At 43.5% G+C, this 20,790-nt stretch overlaps 1 long non-coding RNA gene across 2 annotated transcripts in view; it reads right to left on the bottom strand.

Annotated features, from left to right (window-relative positions):
• The window catches only part of LOC137517794 (uncharacterized), a 30,591-nt gene extending 13,943 nt beyond the window's left edge, over positions 1–16,648 (bottom strand). Inside the window, exon 1 of one of the 2 annotated variants that reach the window (XR_011020670.1) lies at positions 16,548–16,648. This is a non-coding gene — a long non-coding RNA (uncharacterized lncRNA). Of the gene's footprint in view, positions 1–16,379; positions 16,476–16,547 lie in introns of those variants that run through there. The other variant, XR_011020671.1, reaches the window with a different exon arrangement.
• Positions 16,649–20,790: the final 4,142 nt, after the last annotated feature.

Below are 20,790 nucleotides of genomic sequence, written 5' to 3'. Positions count from 1 at the left end.
GGGTGTGGGCACTATGTTGACGTCAGCAACTGACGTTGAAGGGCATGTTGGCTGGCTGTCCATAGGTGGGATACATGACGCCGGACACGGCCACCAGCTGTTTCTGACTATGAGCTTCCCCTGCTGCTTTCAGGAACTCGTCTCCTCCTACTCCTCTCTGACTCCCCCTCTGAACTGTCCCCCTGTTTATCTCCTCTATTGGGAACCTACGTGAGATCCATATCATCATAATCATCATCATCATTCTCCCCAGCTTCGCTTGCATCAGACACCTCATAAACTGCACCAACAGCAGGTACTTCATCATCCTCACACTTTACGTCCATAGTGTCGCGTAACTCAGACATAAGAGGTGGTGTAACTTGCTTAACGCCTTCATCTTGTTGTAACAATAATGGTTGTGAATCAGTGAATTCCCCACCAAATAACTCCTGCGAAGTGTCAAATGCAGCAGATGTGGTGCTTGTAGTAGTACTGGTGGCTGCGGAAGATAAGGTGTTCTGTGTTCAATAGTCAACCACGTCCTGACAATCTTGGGAGTTAATGGGACGTGCCTTCTTCTGAGCAATATACTTTGGTCCAGGGCTGCACAAAATCATGTCAGCATGACCTCAAACAGACCTGCCGGGTGGCCTGCCTCTGCCTGTTGTTTTGTCCATATCAGGGGGATGAAGTGAAAGGTATGCACTGACTAGACTAATACAATGTGCAGTCACACAGGTGCAGAGAAAGGTATGCAGTGACTGGTATTACAATACAATGTGCAGCTGTCACACAGGTGCAGTTAACAGGTATGCACAGACTAGTATATTAAACAGTGCACTGTCACACAGGTACTGTAAACAATTATGCAGTGACTAGTATTACAAATTTGCAGCTGTCACACACACAGGTACCATGAACAGGTGCAGTGACTGGTATATAACACTGCGTGCGGTCACATAGGTAAAAATCTACTAACCCTTCGCACTCTTGCATGTAAATGTTCAAACAAATGCATTCACAGATTCACTCATCCAGGCACAACTGTTATCCCTACAGCTAAGTTAAAAGCCGGGGTTTTAGTTCACAGAAGAATGCATTCTTATGCTTAGTCACCTATACTGCACAGAAGTACCCAGGTAAACATAGGTGTCCTAACTCTGGCCCTGTAACATGCATAGTGCAAACATGCAAACACATTCATTGCATCAAACCTATCAATGGATTAGGAGCACACATCCTAACGTCCTCTCCTGGGACAGACAGTGCATCTTACCAATCGCACAAGGGAGCTAACGTTATGTGTTCATGTGCACCATGCACATACACCAGCATAAGCTGTGTGCATGCTGACAAACACATACAGGGGAAGGAGGGAGTGCACTGAATAAGACCCTAGCCACAGGAGTCAGTTACAAGAAAAAAATACATATATCCAGGCCTCTAGTTAGGACATTAAATAAATTATTAAGGAAAGGCAGGTGCTGAAGGGGGTGTGGCTAGAAAACAGCAAAAATCTATTAACCCTTCGCACTCTTGCATGCAAATGTTCAAACAAATGCATTCACAGATTCACTCATCCAGGCACAACTGTTATCCCTACAGCTAAGTTAAAAGCCGGGGTTTTAGTTCACAGAAGAATGCATTCTTATGCTTAGTCACCTATACTGCGCAGAAGTACCCAGGTAAACATAGGTGTCCTAACTCTGGCCCTGTAACATGCATAGTGCAAACATGCAAACACATTCATTGCATCAAACCTATCAGTGGATTAGGAGCACACATCCTGACGTCCTCTGCTGGGACAGATAGTGCATCTTACCAATCGCACAAGGGAGCTAACATAATGTATCCATGTGCACCATGCACATACACCAGCATAAGCTGTGTGCATGCTGACAAACACATACAGGGGAAGGCGGGATTGCACTGAATTAGACCCTAGCCACAGGGGTCAGTAACAAGAAAAAAATACATATATCCAGGCACATCACCTCTAGTTAAGACATTAAATAAATTATTAAGGAAAGGGAGGTGCTGAAGGGGTTGTGGCTAGAAAACAACAAAAATCTATTAACCCTTCGCACTCTTGCATGCAAATGTTCAAACAAATGCATTCACAGATTCACTCATCCAGGCACAACTGTTATCCCTACAGCTAAGTTAAAAGCCGGGGTTTTAGTTCACAGAAGAATGCATAGTCACCTATACTGCGCAGAAGTACCCAGGTAAACATAGGTGTCCTAACTCTGGCCCTGTAACATGCATAGTGCAAACATGCAAACACATTCATTGCATCAAACCTATCAATAGATTAGGTGCACACATCCTGACATCCTCTCCTGGGACAGACAGTGCATCTTACCAATCGCACAAGGGAGCTAACGTAATGTATCCATGTGCACCATACATACCTACATACCTGGGTACTTCTGCGCAGTATAGGTGACTAAGCATAAGAATGCATTCTTCTGTGAACTAAAACCACGGCTTTGAACTTAGCTGTAGGGATAACAGTTGTGCCTGGATGAGTGAATCTGTGAATGCATTTGTTTGAACATTTACATGCAAGAGTGCAAAGGGTTAATAGATTTTTGCTGTTTTCTAGCCACACCCCCTTCAGCACCTGCCTTTCCTTAATAATTTATTTAATGTCCTAACTAGAGGCGATGTGCCTGGATATATGTATTTTTTTCCGGTCACATAGGTAGGTGCACTGAACAGGTATGCAGTGATTGGTATTATAAATGTGCAGATGTCACACACACAGGTACCGTGAACAGGTGCAGTGAGTGTTATATAATATAACACTGCTTGCAGTCACGTAGGTAGGTGCACTGAACAGGTAGGTATGCAGTGTTTGGTATTACAAATGTGCAGCTGTCTCACACACACACAGGTACCGTGAACAGGTGCAGTGACTGATGGTATGTAACACTGCATGCTCTCAGGTAGGTAGGTGCACTGAACAGGTAGGTATGCAGTGATTGGTATTACAAATGTGCAGCTGTCACACACGAACAGGTACCGTGAATAGGTGCAGTGACTGGTGGTATATAACACTGCGTGCGCTCACGTAGGTAGGTGCACTGAACAGGTAGGTATACAGTGATTGGTATTACAAATGTGCAGCTGTCACACACACACACACACACACACACACACACACACACACACACACACACACAGGTACCGTGAACAGGTGCAGTGACTGGTGGTAACACTGCGTGCGCTCACGTAGGTAGGTGCACTGAACAGGTAGGTATGCAGTGACTGGTATTACAATACAATGTGCAGCTGTCACACAGGTGCAGTTAACAGGTATGCACGGACTGGTATATTAAACAGCGTGCGGTCACACAGGTACTGTGAACAATTATGCAATGACTAGTATGACAAATGTGCTGCTGTCCCACACACAGGTACCGTGAACAGGTGCAGTGACTGGTATATAATATAACACTGCTTGAGGTCACGTAGGTAGGTGCACTGAACAGGTAGGTATGCAGGGATTGCTATTACAATACAATGTGCAGCTGTCACACAGGTGCAGTTAACAGGTATGCACAGACTAGTATATTAAACAGTGCACTGTCACACAGGTACTGTGAACAATTATGCAGTGACTAGTATTACAAATTTGCAGCTGTCACACACACAGGTACCATGTCCATGAACAGGTGCAGTGACTGGTATATAACACTGCGTGTGGTCACATAGGTAAAAATCTACTAACCCTTTGCACTCTTGCATGTAAATGTTCAAACAAATGCATCCACAGATTCACTCATCCAGGCACAACTGTTATCCCCACAGCTAAGTTAAAAGCCGGGGTTTTAGTTCACAGAAGAATGCATTCTTATGCTTAGTCACCTATACTGCACAGAAGTACCCAGGTAAACATAGGTGTCCTAACTCTGGCACTGTAACATGCATAGTGCAAACATTCAAACACATTCATTGCATCAAACCTATCAATGGATTAGAAGCACACATCCTAACTTCCTCTTTTGGGAAAGACAGTGCATCTTACCAATCGCACAAGGGAGCTAACGTTATGTGTCCATGTGCACCATGCGCATACACCAGCATAAGCTGTGTGCATGCTGACAAACACATACAGGGGAAGGAGGGAGTGCACTGACTGAATAAGACCCTAGCCACAGGGGTCAGTAACAAGAAAAAAATACATATATCCAGGCACATCGCCTCTAGTTAGGACATTAAATAAATTATTAAGGAAAGGCAGGTGCTGAAGGGGGTGTGGCTAGAAAACAGCAAAAATCTATTAACCCTTCGCACTCTTGCATGCAAATGTTCAAACAAATGCATTCACAGATTCACTCATCCAGGCACAACTGTTATCCCTACAGCTAAGTTAAAAGCCGGGGTTTTAGTTCACAGAAGAATGCATTCTTATGCTTAGTCACCTATACTGCGCAGAAGTACCCAGGTAAACATAGGTGTCCTAACTCTGGCCCTGTAACATGCATAGTGCAAACATGCAAACACATTCATTGCATCAAACCTATCAGTGGATTAGGAGCACACATCCTGACGTCCTCTCCTGGGACAGATAGTGCATCTTACCAATCGCACAAGGGAGCTAACATAATGTATCCATGTGCACCATGCACATACACCAGCATAAGCTGTGTGCATGCTGACAAACACATACAGGGGAAGGCGGGATTGCACTGAATTAGACCCTAGCCACAGGGGTCAGTAACAAGAAAAAAATACATATATCCAGGCACATCACCTCTAGTTAAGACATTAAATAAATTATTAAGGAAAGGGAGGTGCTGAAGGGGTTGTGGCTAGAAAACAACAAAAATCTATTAACCCTTCGCACTCTTGCATGCAAATGTTCAAACAAATGCATTCACAGATTCACTCATCCAGGCACAACTGTTATCCCTACAGCTAAGTTAAAAGCCGGGGTTTTAGTTCACAGAAGAATGCATAGTCACCTATACTGCGCAGAAGTACCCAGGTAAACATAGGTGTCCTAACTCTGGCCCTGTAACATGCATAGTGCAAACATGCAAACACATTCATTGCATCAAACCTATCAATAGATTAGGTGCACACATCCTGACATCCTCTCCTGGGACAGACAGTGCATCTTACCAATCGCACAAGGGAGCTAACGTAATGTATCCATGTGCACCATACATACCTACATACCTGGGTACTTCTGCACAGTATAGGTGACTAAGCATAAGAATGCATTCTTCTGTGAACTAAAACCCCGGCTTTGAACTTAGCTGTAGGGATAACAGTTGTGCCTGGATGAGTGAATCTGTGAATGCATTTGTTTGAACATTTACATGCAAGAGAGCAAAGGGTTAATAGATTTTTGCTGTTTTCTAGCCACACCCCCTTCAGCACCTGCCTTTCCTTAATAATTTATTTAATGTCCTAACTAGAGGCGATGTGCCTGGATATATGTATTTTTTTCCGGTCACATAGGTAGGTGCACTGAACAGGTATGCAGTGATTGGTATTATAAATGTGCAGATGTCACACACACAGGTACCGTGAACAGGTGCAGTGAGTGTTATATAATATAACACTGCTTGCAGTCACGTAGGTAGGTGCACTGAACAGGTAGGTATGCAGTGTTTGGTATTACAAATGTGCAGCTGTCTCACACACACACAGGTACCGTGAACAGGTGCAGTGACTGATGGTATGTAACACTGCATGCTCTCAGGTAGGTAGGTGCACTGAACAGGTAGGTATGCAGTGATTGGTATTACAAATGTGCAGCTGTCACACACAAACAGGTACCGTGAATAGGTGCAGTGACTGGTGGTATATAACACTGCGTGCGCTCACGTAGGTAGGTGCACTGAACAGGTAGGTATACAGTGATTGGTATTACAAATGTGCAGCTGTCACACAGGTGCAGTTAACAGGTATGCACGGACTGGTATATTAAACAGCGTGCGGTCACACAGGTACTGTGAACAATTATGCAATGACTAGTATGACAAATGTGCTGCTGTCCCACACACAGGTACCGTGAACAGGTGCAGTGACTGGTATATAATATAACACTGCTTGAGGTCACGTAGGTAGGTGCACTGAACAGGTAGGTATGCAGGGATTGCTATTACAATACAATGTGCAGCTGTCACACAGGTGCAGTTAACAGGTATGCACAGACTAGTATATTAAACAGTGCACTGTCACACAGGTACTGTGAACAATTATGCAGTGACTAGTATTACAAATTTGCAGGTGTCACACACACAGGTACCATGTCCATGAACAGGTGCAGTGACTGGTATATAACACTGCGTGTGGTCACATAGGTAAAAATCTACTAACCCTTTGCACTCTTGCATGTAAATGTTCAAACAAATGCATCCACAGATTCACTCATCCAGGCACAACTGTTATCCCCACAGCTAAGTTAAAAGCCGGGGTTTTAGTTCACAGAAGAATGCATTCTTATGCTTAGTCACCTATACTGCACAGAAGTACCCAGGTAAACATAGGTGTCCTAACTCTGGCACTGTAACATGCATAGTGCAAACATTCAAACACATTCATTGCATCAAACCTATCAATGGATTAGAAGCACACATCCTAACTTCCTCTTTTGGGAAAGACAGTGCATCTAACCAATCGCACAAGGGAGCTAACGTTATGTGTCCATGTGCACCATGCGCATACACCAGCATAAGCTGTGTGCATGCTGACAAACACATACAGGGGAAGGAGGGAGTGCACTGACTGAATAAGACCCTAGCCACAGGGGTCAGTAACAAGAAAAAAATACATATATCCAGGCACATCGCCTCTAGTTAGGACATTAAATAAATTATTAAGGAAAGGCAGGTGCTGAAGGGGGTGTGGCTAGAAAACAGCAAAAATCTATTAACCCTTCGCACTCTTGCATGCAAATGTTCAAACAAATGCATTCACAGATTCACTCATCCAGGCACAACTGTTATCCCTACAGCTAAGTTAAAAGCCGGGGTTTTAGTTCACAGAAGAATGCATTCTTATGCTTAGTCACCTATACTGCGCAGAAGTACCCAGGTAAACATAGGTGTCCTAACTCTGGCCCTGTAACATGCATAGTGCAAACATGCAAACACATTCATTGCATCAAACCTATCAGTGGATTAGGAGCACACATCCTGACGTCCTCTCCTGGGACAGATAGTGCATCTTACCAATCGCACAAGGGAGCTAACATAATGTATCCATGTGCACCATGCACATACACCAGCATAAGCTGTGTGCATGCTGACAAACACATACAGGGGAAGGCGGGATTGCACTGAATTAGACCCTAGCCACAGGGGTCAGTAACAAGAAAAAAATACATATATCCAGGCACATCACCTCTAGTTTAGACATTAAATAAATTATTAAGGAAAGGGAGGTGCTGAAGGGGTTGTGGCTAGAAAACAGCAAAAATCTATTAACCCTTCGCACTCTTGCATGCAAATGTTCAAACAAATGCATTCACAGATTCACTCATCCAGGCACAACTGTTATCCCTACAGCTAAGTTAAAAGCCGGGGTTTTAGTTCACAGAAGAATGCATAGTCACCTATACTGCGCAGAAGTACCCAGGTAAACATAGGTGTCCTAACTCTGGCCCTGTAACATGCATAGTGCAAACATGCAAACACATTCATTGCATCAAACCTATCAATAGATTAGGTGCACACATCCTGACATCCTCTCCTGGGACAGACAGTGCATCTTACCAATCGCACAAGGGAGCTAACGTAATGTATCCATGTGCACCATACATACCTACATACCTGGGTACTTCTGTGCAGTATAGGTGACTAAGCATAAGAATGCATTCTTCTGTGAACTAAAACCCCGGCTTTGAACTTAGCTGTAGGGATAACAGTTGTGCCTGGATGAGTGAATCTGTGAATGCATTTGTTTGAACATTTGCATGCAAGAGTGCAAAGGTTTAATAGATTTTTGCTGTTTTCTAGCCACACCCCCTTCAGCACCTGCCTTTCCTTAATAATTTATTTAATGTCCTAACTAGAGGCAATGTGCCTGGATATATGTATTTTTTTCCGGTCACATAGGTAGGTGCACTGAACAGGTATGCAGTGATTGGTATTATAAATGTGCAGATGTCACACACACAGGTACCGTGAACAGGTGCAGTGAGTGTTATATAATATAACACTGCTTGCAGTCACGTAGGTAGGTGCACTGAACAGGTAGGTATGCAGTGATTGGTATTACAAATGTGCAGCTGTCACACACAAACAGGTACCGTGAATAGGTGCAGTGACTGGTGGTATATAACACTGCGTGCGCTCACGTAGGTAGGTGCACTGAACAGGTAGGTATACAGTGATTGGTATTACAAATGTGCAGCTGTCACACACACACGCACACACACACACACACACACATACACACACACACACACACAGGTACCGTGAACAGGTGCAGTGACTGGTGGTAACACTGCGTGCGCTCACGTAGGTAGGTGCACTGAACAGGTAGGTATGCAGTGACTGGTATTACAATACAATGTGCAGCTGTCACACAGGTGCAGTTAACAGGTATGCACGGACTGGTATATTAAACAGCGTGCGGTCACACAGGTACTGTGAACAATTATGCAATGACTAGTATTACAAATGTGCAGCTGTCCCACACACAGGTACCGTGAACAGGTGCAGTGACTGGTATATAATATAACACTGCTTGAGGTCACGTAGGTAGGTGCACTGAACAGGTAGGTATGCAGGGATTGCTATTACAATACAATGTGCAGCTGTCACACAGGTGCAGTTAACAGGTATGCACAGACTAGTATATTAAACAGTGCACTGTCACACAGGTACTGTGAACAATTATGCAGTGACTAGTATTACAAATTTGCAGCTGTCACACACACAGGTACCATGTCCATGAACAGGTGCAGTGACTGGTATATAACACTGCGTGTGGTCACATAGGTAAAAATCTACTAACCCTTTGCACTCTTGCATGTAAATGTTCAAACAAATGCATCCACAGATTCACTCATCCAGGCACAACTGTTATCCCCACAGCTAAGTTAAAAGCCGGGGTTTTAGTTCACAGAAGAATGCATTCTTATGCTTAGTCACCTATACTGCACAGAAGTACCCAGGTAAACATAGGTGTCCTAACTCTGGCACTGTAACATGCATAGTGCAAACATTCAAACACATTCATTGCATCAAACCTATCAATGGATTAGAAGCACACATCCTAACTTCCTCTTTTGGGAAAGACAGTGCATCTTACCAATCGCACAAAGGAGCTAACGTTATGTGTCCATGTGCACCATGCGCATACACCAGCATAAGCTGTGTGCATGCTGACAAACACATACAGGGGAAGGAGGGAGTGCACTGACTGAATTAGACCCTAGCCACAGGGGTCAGTAACAAGAAAAAAATACATATATCCAGGCACATCGCCTCTAGTTAGGACATTAAATAAATTATTAAGGAAAGGGAGGTGCTGAAGGGGTTGTGGCTAGAAAACAGCAAAAATCTATTAATCCTTCGCACTCTTGCATGCAAATGTTCAAACAAATGCATTCACAGATTCACTCATCCAGGCACAACTGTTATCCCTACAGCTAAGTTAAAAGCCGGGGTTTTAGTTCACAGAAGAATGCATTCTTATGCTTAGACACCTATACTGCGCAGAAGTACACAGGTAAACATAGGTGTCCTAACTCTGGCCCTGTAACATGCATAGTGCAAACATGCAAACACATTAATTGCATCAAACCTATCAATAGATTAGGTGCACACATCCTGACGTCCTCTCCTGGGACAGACAGTGCATCTTACCAATCGCACAAGGGAGCTAACGTTATGTGTCCATGTGCACCATGCACATACACCAGCATAAGCTTTAGTTAGGACATTAAATAAATTATTAAGGAATGGCAGGTGCTTTCTAGCCACACCCCCTTCAGCACCTGCCTTTCCTTAATAATTTATTTAATGTCCTAACTAGAGGCGATGTGCCTGGATATATGTATTTTTTTCTTGTTACTGACCCCTGTGGCTAGGGTCTAATTCAGTGCACTCCCTCCTTCCCCTGTATGTGTTTGTCAGCATGCACACAGCTTATGCTGGTGTATGTGCATGGTGCACATGGACACATAACGTTAGCTCCCTTGTGCGATTGGTAAGATGCACTGTCTGTCCCAGGAGAGGACGTCAGTATGTGTGCTCCTAATCCATTGATAGGTTTGATGCAATGAATGTGTTTGCATGTTTGCACTATGCATGTTACAGGGCCAGAGTTAGGACACCTATGTTTACCTGGGTACTTCTGCGCAGTATAGGTGACTAAGCATACGAATGCATTCTTCTGTGAACTAAAACCCCGGCTTTTAACTTAGCTGTAGGGATAACAGTTGTGCCTGGATGAGTGAATCTGTGAATGCATTTGTTTGAACATTTGCATGCAAGAGTGCGAAGGGTTAATAGATTTTTGCTGTTTTCTAGCCACACCCCCTTCAGCACCTGCCTTTCCTTAATAATTTATTTAATGTCCTAACTAGAGGCGATGTGCCTGGATATATGTATTTTTTTCCAGTCACATAGGTAGGTGCACTGAACAGGTATGCAGTGATTGGTATTACAAATGTGCAGATGTCACACACAAACAGGTACCGTGAACAGGTGCAGTGACTGGTGGTATATAACACTGCGTGCGCTCACGTAGGTAGGTGCACTGAACAGGTAGGTATACAGTGATTGGTATTACAAATGTGCAGCTGTCACACACACACACACACACACACACACAGGTACCGTGAACAGGTGCAGTGACTGGTGGTAACACTGCGTGCACTCACGTAGGTAGGTGCACTGAACAGGTAGGTATGCAGTGACTGGTGTTACAATACAATGTGCAGCTGTCACACAGGTGCAGTTAACAGGTATGCACGGACTGGTATATTAAACAGTGTGCGGTCACACAGGTACTGTGAACAATTATGCAATGACTAGTATTACAAATGTGCAGCTGTCCCACACACAGGTACCGTGAACAGGTGCAGTGACTGACTGGTATATAACACTGCGTGCGCTCACGTAGGTAGGTCAGTGCACTGAACAGGTAGGTATGCAGTGATTGGTATTACACATGTGCAGCTGTCACACACACAGGTACCATGAACGGGTGCAGCGAGTGACTGGTACATAACACTGCGTGCGCTCACATAGGTAGGTAGGTGCACTGAACAGGTAGGTATGCAGTGATTGGTATTACAAATGTGCAGCTGTCACACACACACAGGTACCGTGAACAGGTGCAGTGACTGGTGGTATATAACCCTGCTTGCGCTCGAGTAGGTAGGTGCACTGAACAGGTAGGTATGCAGTGACTGGTATTACAATACAATGTGCAGCTGTCACACAGGTGCAGGTAACAGGTATGCACAGACTGGTATATTGAACAGCGTGCGGTCACACAGGTACTGTGAACAATTATGCAATGACTAGTATTACAAATGTGCAGCTGTCCCACACACAGGGACCGTGAACTGGTGCCGTGACTGGTATATAATATAACACTGCTTGCGGTCACTAAGGTCGGTGCACTGAACAGGTAGGTATGCAGTGATTGGTATTACAAATGTGCAGCTGTCACACACACAGGTCCCGGGAACAGGTGCAGTGACTGGTGGTATATAACACTGCGTGCGCTCACGTAGGCAGGTGCACTGAACAGGTAGGTATGCAGTGATTGGTATTACAAATGTGCAGCTGTCACACACACAGGTACCGTGAACAGGTGCAGCGAGTGACTGGTATATAACACTGCGTGCGCTCACGTAGGTAGGTAGGTGCACTGAACAGGTGGGTATGCAGTGATTGGTATTACAAATGTGCAGCTGTCACACACACAAGTACCGTGAACAGGTGCAGCGAGTGACTGGTATATAGCACTGCGTGCGCTCACATAGGTAGGTAGGTGCACTGAACAGGTAGGTATGCAGTGATCGGTATTACAAATGTGCAGCTGTCACACACACAGGTACCGTGAACAGGTGCAGCGACTGACTGGTATATAACACTGCGTGCGCTCACATAGGTAGGTAAGTGCACTGAACACGTAGGTATGCAGTGATTGGTATTACAAATGTGCAGCTGTCACACACACAGCAAGAAGCAAGCTAAAAAGCCTAACTCAAGAGCCTAACTAAGCTTTCCCTATGTCTACAGCAGGTTCTCTCCCTTCTCTAATTACTGCAGCCACATGAGTGAGTGAAAAGGCTGACGCTGCCTGCCTTTTATAAGGAGAGGGGTTCAAGGAAAGAGTGTAGCCTGATACTGGCTACTCTGTTTCTGTTGACTGTGACGTAGAGGGTCAAAGTTGACCCTAATGATGTAGTATAGGGGGTGGGTCGAATTCGCATATAGGTCGCGGTTCACAGCGAGCGCTAACCACCGAAGTTTGTGCGAATCTGTTCATGTGCGAACTGTTCAGGCCATCTGTAGTAGCATGGCAGGGGATCAAGAGCGAGATGTTCCTCCAAAAATATGTATTTTAATCAGAGGCTTTTTTTTTTCATGTATAAATACCACAATTCACATATAGACTCAAGATTTTTCAGATAAAGGTCTTTAGATTGGCCGCCATGTGTACCTGTCTAAATGTATATGTGCAGCCAGTGTCTGAGATGCCTGAAATAAATTTGCATTCATCTGCCTAAACATTTTAAATTGCAGCCACAGTATTGTGAGGCCTTAAAAAATTGTCAATTACATGCCAAAAACATCTTTTGACAGCCATTCCAGAGGCCAGAAAAATGTCAATTTAATTTAATTTCAGCCGCTGTATGAGGCCGAGGCCTGAAGTAACTGGCATATGCCAGGGTAACTAATAATATTCATCATTTTTTGGGGGTAAAGCCAACTCAAGTAGGGCCAAATGGCATACTGTGGGCCGTGTTGGTAATGGTGCAGGATAGCTGTACCTGTGGCCATGGTAGACATAAGGCTAGAAGTAACTGGCATGCACCAGGGTAATAATATTAATTTTTTGGGGGGTAAAGCCTAACATAGGACTAAATGACATACTGGATTCTGACATTGATGCAGGATAGCTGTGCCTGTGGCCAGGGCACACATGAGGCCAGAAGTAACTGGCATGTGCCAGAGTAATAATATATTTTTTTTTTTTGGGGGGGGGGGGGGGTTAAGCCAATCAAAGTAGGACCAGATGACATACTGTGTGCCGTGCTGTTGGTGGTGCAGGACAGCTGTGCCTGTGGCCATGGTGGACATGAGGCCTGGAGTAATTGGCATGTGCCGGGGTAAAATTCATATATTTTTTGGGTACAGCCAATTGAAGTAGGACCAAATGACATACTATGTGCCATGCTGGTGGTGGTGCAGGATAGCCGTGCCTGTGGCCTGGACGGACATGAGGCCTGAAGTAACTGGCATGTGCCAGGGTAATAATAAGTAACAATCGTATTGCACATTGGTGCTGCAACCCTCTGAGATCTGTGGTCAGATGGACCATAGCTTTAACACTGTGTACCAGAGATTGGTTGATCTGCCCCTGCACATGCCAGTACAGGTCCACAATGCCCATCTGCTAAAAGTATCTTCTTCCTGGCACCTTCCACTGTGGTGCTGCAATGCCTACAAGTACTTTGGACTTTATAGTCTCATAGACGGGGTTTTGTCTCCTATTGTATCTAGTTAGCTAAATATGTCTTTCAGTCTTGATATTTTAATTACTTTAAAATGTAAAGCGCCTGGCCAGCCAAGCACTTTGCTAACCACTACACTAGCAATAATAATGTGTTTGATATGCGCATATCAAAACAATTCCTCGTGGCCACCGTGTCTCTACCGCTTGCTTTGGCGGAGCCTAAAGGTGGCCACACACGATACAATAAAATGATCCGATTTTACAGTAATTCGATAAAAACGATCGTATCTCTCGAAAAAAATCAAAAGCTTTTTTTTTCATTCGACTGAAAAATCCGATCAGATTTCCCGATTTTTTCGATTTAAATCGATCCGGAATGCCAGATATTTCTCTTCAATTTCTACTAAAGATTGTATGGTGTGTGTTGGATTGTTAATTTATTAATATACACACCCTAGCAATTTTCTCTGAGCTTCCAATCAGTTTTATCATAATTGAGGAAAAAATTGAACAGATGTGTGGTACATTGGTCACATTTTTGAAATGTTACAATCAGTCAGAAAAATTGATTGCAATTCTTAAATTGAACAGATATTTAAAAAATTGTATGGTGTGTGGCCACCTTAAGCAGCAGTGGAGACCACGAGGAGCTGTTTTGATATGCACATATGACATTTTGGAACTGTAAGTTGTAATAATAAATACAGACTGTAAGTTGTAATAATAAATACAGAGTTACGCTTTGTGAGTGTTTTTTTGAGTCCTTTTAGAGCCTGCATACCAAAAGAGAACTGGTGTTTGGAGAAAACAAATAAAGCGCTTGCTGCTGGTCTGTATCGGGTCAGCTGATAGATCTGGTGAGAGGCTTGCTTATACCGCACGAGAGCACTTTGGGTGCAAAGTGGGTGTTTGCCTGGTGGCACTGGTGTTTGGAGAAGGCATATTTTATAAATTCAAAGCAGTATCACACTATGGTAGTGTACCTGTTTTTTGTATTTTATACATGAGGAATGAAGATTGTATGCTGGAGAGTGAAGACTGCTGGTAAAACCATAAACGTGTATTGCTGATCTGAGCGGGTCGGCCATACATTCTGGTGAGCGTATATGTTGTTATATATCATCTGGAGGAAGCACCGCCAAGTAAGTTTTATGGGACTTTATATATATGGACTGGAGGCTTTAGGCTGTTTGGAGTATAAAAATGGAGTTTGACTTTTAACTGTTGAGAGCCTTACCAAATTCTAGGAAGGCTTTCCACTTGAGCCTATGTGATTCTTCATATAAAATTAGGAAAATAATTTAACTGGATTTTTAGAAGTTTAAATTTTGAGTTGAAAATCATGATGATAGTAGCAAAAAAGTTTCTGTACCGTGTTAGCCAGACAAATTATATAGGTAGAAAAAAACAATGTTTTGTAAAAAATAATACATTTTAATGGCTAACTAATAGAGTTAAATGATGCAAGCTTTCTGGGATCTAGTCCCCTTCTTCAGGCATATTTCCAGATGTGAACCAGGACACAGCATGCACGATCTAAAAGTACTTGTTCTTAACCACTTGCCGACCGCACACTCATAACGTGCGTCGGCAAAGTGGCAGCTGCAGGACCAGCGACGCAGTACTGCGTCGCCAGCTGCAGCCTAATTAATCAGGAAGCAGCCGCTCGTACGAGCGGCTGCTTCCTGTCAAATCACGGCGGGGGGCTCCGTGAATAGCCTGCGGGCCGCCGATGGCGGCTCGCAGGCTAGATGTAAACACAAGCGGAAATAATCCGCTTTGTTTACATTTGTACGGCGCTGCAGATCGGCGATCCCCGGCCAATCAGCGGCCGGGGATCGCCGCCATGTGACAGGGGACGTCCTGTCACTGGCTGCACAGGACGGATAGCGTCCTGTGCAGCCCGGATCTCCAGGGGAGGCAGCAGGTAGGAGAGGGAGGGGGAATTTCGCCGCGGAGGGGGGCTTTGAGGTGCCCCCCCCCGCCACCCACAGCAGGCAGGAGAGATCAGACCCCCCCAGCACATCATCCCCATAGGGGGGAAAAAAGGGGGGCAATCTGATCTCCCTGCCTGCACCCTGATCTGTGCTGGGGGCTGCAGAGCCCACCCAGCACAGATCAATCAAACCAGCGCTGGTCCTTAAGGGGGGGTAAAGGGTGGGTCCTCAAGTGGTTAAGGGTAACTTCAAAAATGGTCAATCAAGAAATATTTCTGAGTACAAATTTATGAAAATGTTCAAGACATTAACAGAAGTTTTAAATTGTGGAACAGGATTCATGACACCTTATGTAACATGATTGATTTGGCTTCATGATCTTCAGAAACCTGCTGGATTTCATGTATGGTTGCACTAACTCACTGGCTCCAGCCTGCTGATCACCTGACACTTAACGGATAAACAGTAACCAGCACAACTGTCATCTTCGTGTTTACCATTTATCTGCATCAGTGTTTTACTTCAGCTTACATCTGGAAATATGCCTGAAGAAGGGGACTAGATCCCAGAAAGCTTGCATCATTTAACTCTATTAGTTAGCCATTAAAAGGTATTATTTTTTACAAAACGTTGTTTTTTTCTACCTATATGAGTTGAAAATCACAAATCTATTTTGTTTACACCTTTTTTTAATGTGGCTTAAGGGTTTTTCTTCATAATGCGCGGGTTCACATATAGTAAAACATACAGTAATTATACAAGTAGTCCCCTGTTTACAGACGCCCAACTTACGAACGACCCGCCAATGCGAACAGCCCGATCCCGTCGCGATGATGTCATTTCCGTGGGGGAAGTTTGAAGAAGCGGTTTCAAACGTCCAGACTTAAAGAGAACCTGTACTGAGTAAAAATATTTAAAATAAACACATGAGGTAACTTCAAATGAACATTACATAGTTACCTTGCCATCAGTTCCTCTCAGAAGCTCACCATTTTCTTCTGACAAAAATCCCTTTGACAGTTCTGACAATATTTTGTCAGATCTGAAATAAAGCAGTTGTTGTCAGTTATATATCAGTTACTGTCAGTTATAGCTGAGTGGACAACTGATGTGCCCGGTAATGTCTATGTTTCCCTATGGCTCAAGTGGGCGATGTTACAGTTTAACTTTGTGCTGACCAGAAAGCTGTTATGAGTAATGGCCATTTTCAAAATGGAGGACGGAAAATTCCCTTGATCACAGTGAACAAACAGGACGCAGGACACGAGAAAGACACTGAGGAGTAGACTACATGGAAGGTAAGTATGACTAGTGTATGCTTATTTTGACTTTTAATGTTCAGTTCAGGTTTTCTTTAAGAACGGATTCAAGTTAAGAACAAATCTACAGTCCCTATCACGGTCTTTAACCGGGGACTACGTATTCATTTTTTTTAATTATTATTTCAGCTTTATCCCTATTATAAAGAATGATGTAATAATTTTGTGATTTTTGAATGCATGTATACTGTGCTTTCATTAGAATGTTAGCATTGCCCTTAACCCAGCAAGAACCCATCTTCAGTACTGAGAAAATAATTATACCTGAAGAGTTTAAAGTTGCACAAAGAGATATTGGTTTATAGGGGTGAACAGCATAACTATAGCATTTTGGTGGGTTACTCAGTAAGGAACGAGGTGAAGAAATACTTTTAGTGTCTTCAGTTTTTCTTAGCTAGTTTTGTTTAAGAGTGAAAAAAACTATTCTAAAAACCTACCCATTGAGCTTTCCATGCTCGAAGCTGTAATTATAAAAAAACCAACTAAACTACAACTATACTTTGCTCGAGAGGTCCAGCGACCTATTAGTGGGTTATATGTATGGCTTTGCTTTGATGGTGCTGTAATGAAAGTGATCACAATAGTTCTCCCTGTCCACCCTGGAAAGAAAACAGTGTGGGATTCTCCATATTCCAAACAAACACTTATGCAATCATGGAGCCTAGGCAACTCCCCTTTCTGTTTTAGTCCAGGTCACGTGCCTTACATTGAGTGGTGGAAAAACCCTTCCCTCCTTCCAAAGTACTTTTGTCCTTTACAAGGTGTTATCTAAGGGGTGTGAGAAATAAAGTGGGGTACTTATGGTATGCTGGAATCAGGGAGTTCTCTTAAAGGATACCAAAGGTGACATGTGACATGATGAGATAGACATGGGTATGTACAGTGCCAAGCACACAAATAACTAAGCTGTGTTCCTTTTTTTATTTCTCTGCCTGAAAGAGTTAAATATCAGGTATGTAAGTGGCTGACTCAGTCCTGATTCAGACAGGGAGTGACTACAGTGTGACCCTCACTGATAAGAATTTCCAACTAGAAAACACTTTCCTAGCAGAAAATGGCTTCTGAGAGCAGGAAAGAGATAACAAGGGACAATAGTTCATAGATGTTAGCTCTGGCATACTTCAATGAATGTGTCATTGGGCAAAAACAATAAAACAGGTAAAACTTAAAAAGTAGATTTAAACTTAAAATAAAACTGGAGAATATCTTAAAAAGTCATTTTTAGGAGAAGTAAGATAGATACAATCATTTATTTCATTAGTTTATTTTTGCCTCGGGTGTCCTTTAAAGAGGAGCTCCAGTGAAAATAATGTGTTAAATGTATTAATGTATTAAGTGCTTAACCCTTTCGGGACCATCACCCTCTGCCCCCTTAAGGACCAGAGGGTGCTGGTCCAGCAAACCGCCGCTTCCCGACGAATCGCTGCAAGTTACCGTCACTCCCGCCGGTCACGCTGCACTGTCCCCACCGCAGGCTGCTCTCTCTGCCGTCACTTACATGAATGGCTTACATGAATGACAGGGCCAGGAGACAATGAAAACAGCTCCTGCGCGGCTCACAGTGCTCTGCCGTCATAGAGGCAGCAGGGCATCACATTGCAGCGGGGGCAGAGCGGACCGAGCGACGGGGACGGGCGGGGGCGCGCGGTCAATGGGACGTCAGAACCGCAGCACCCCCTGCCCGACGTAGATTCGTACTCGCTCGGTTCGCAGGTAGTTAATTTTTACAATAATTATGTATACATGATTTAGTCAGTGTTTACCCATTGTAAAATCTTTCCTCTCCCTGATTTACATTCTGACATGTATCACATGGTGACATTTTTACCGCTGGCAGGTGATGTCATTGGAAGGAGATATTGCTTGCATTTTTGGCAGTTGGAAACAGCTGTTATTTCCCCCAATGCAACAATGCTCCCACAGTGTGATGTCAGTACCTCAGTGCTTTGAGGTCCTGACATCACACTGTGGAAGGGGTTTCACCACAATATCAGCCATACAGAGCCCCCTGTTGATCCGTTTAAGAAAAGGAATACATTTCTCATGGAAAAGGGGGTATCAGCTACTGATTGGGATGAAGTTCAATTCTTGGTTACTGTTTCTCTTTAAATGTCAATGAAGAGCTACCTATCCTGCTTCACCTACGGGAATACGTACAAGGTTCATTAATACATCTTACCCATTTCCACAATCACTGAGGAATAACTAAAAATATAATATGCGTAAAAATGAAACACAAACACTTTATTATTATTATTATTTATATAGTGTTTACATCTTCCGTATACAGAGTATATTGTCTTGTCACTTAAATGTCCCTCAGAGGGATCACAATCTAATCTCTACCACATTCCTATGTCTAGGTATTTATCATGTAGTGTATGTATCGTAGTCTAGGGACAGTTTAGGAGGAAACCAACACAAACTCCATGCAGATTGTGCCTCGGGTAGAATTCGAACCAGGGACCCAACCCTGCAAGGCATGGGTGCTGACCCCTATGCCACTGTGCTATACCTTAAAAAACTTGATGAAAAATAAAAGGTTCTATTAATGTCCCATTCCGTAATCCAGGTCATTATGCGTGCCCTGATCATTGTAATCCCCTGAGATCTCCGCAAAGTTCATCGATCTGTCTCTGGCTGCCACTGTTTTTTTTTTTAACGAACCCCTTATGAGAGTAGTTACCCTCACCTCCTACAGGGCTCTATGGGTGGTAATGAGGCCTTTGTCCTTGGCCACAAGTGTTTTGCAAGATGTTGTTGGAAAGGGGAGCACACTGTTTTGTTTGTGATAAAACATACAAAATCAAGAAAAATAGGCAAAAAGGGCACCACCCTGGGTACAGCAGGTGATCAACCCTGTGCTCATTTTGGACATTAAATAACTCCTGACATTATGTGACGTCAATCATTGAATCAATAAATAAAATCATCAGTATTATCAGCAGGTGAGCTTTTTATCACATGGTCATGTGGAAATACAGCTGCACAGCACTACCCTTCCTAATTGCATCAGGTAAAATTAAAACCTTTCACCAGACTTGTCTCCTGCAGCTATCATTAGCATTGAATGCTAACGATAGTTGTAACTGCGTCAGGCTCAGAAAATGAAGCTAAATCTTCCAATCCTTTGCCAGTTTCAGTTTTGAAATTAGTAAAATAGGTGAATTCTTTCTCATCTATACAGTATTAATTATTATTATTTTAAATGACAATTCTACCCTCCGCTTTGCGTACATACTGTATTGGCATTAACAGTTTTTGGCGCAAGCAGTGGCAAAAAGAAGAATATTGGCTACGTGATTCTTGTTTGGTTAGCAGCGGGTTTTTTTTAGCATTCTTGCCGATACGCCCAACACTTACTTTGTTTGTTGTATCTCCCTGAGGAGCTTGCCAAACTTGCTACATCTCTAATGACACATGCTGAAAAAGCAGAAAAGCAGAAAAAAACCTGCTTTCCAAACTTGCCGTATACCGAAAACCCAGCGCCAAAAACTCCTTAGTACCCCATATCTGCAATCAACATTGCAGATAGAGCAGCCCAAAAGCATTGGTTGCTGATATTCCAAAATAAACTGCTTCGCCTACTGCTATGTTAAGAATAATAATTATTCTAAGCATAACTTACTCATGCTATTGTTTCAATGTAGTAGTGGCTGGATAGTGTAAGTAGTGGCTGGATAGTGTAATGGTTAAGGTCTCTGCCTCTGACACAGGAGACCTGGGTTCGAACCTCGGCTCTGCCTGTTCAGTAAGCCAGCACCTATTCAGTAGGAGACCTTGGGCAAGTCTCCCTAACACTGCTACTGCCTATAGAGCGTGTCCTAGTGGCTTCAGCTCTGGCGCTTTGAGTCCGACAGGAGAAAAGCGCGATATAAATGTTC

This window comes from Hyperolius riggenbachi, chromosome 5, assembly GCF_040937935.1.
Source record: "Hyperolius riggenbachi isolate aHypRig1 chromosome 5, aHypRig1.pri, whole genome shotgun sequence".
NCBI classification, from domain to species: Eukaryota; Metazoa; Chordata; class Amphibia; order Anura; family Hyperoliidae; genus Hyperolius; species Hyperolius riggenbachi.
The sequence above is the reverse complement of the archived record's forward strand: the minus strand, read 5'-3'. Positions and strand labels throughout refer to the sequence as shown.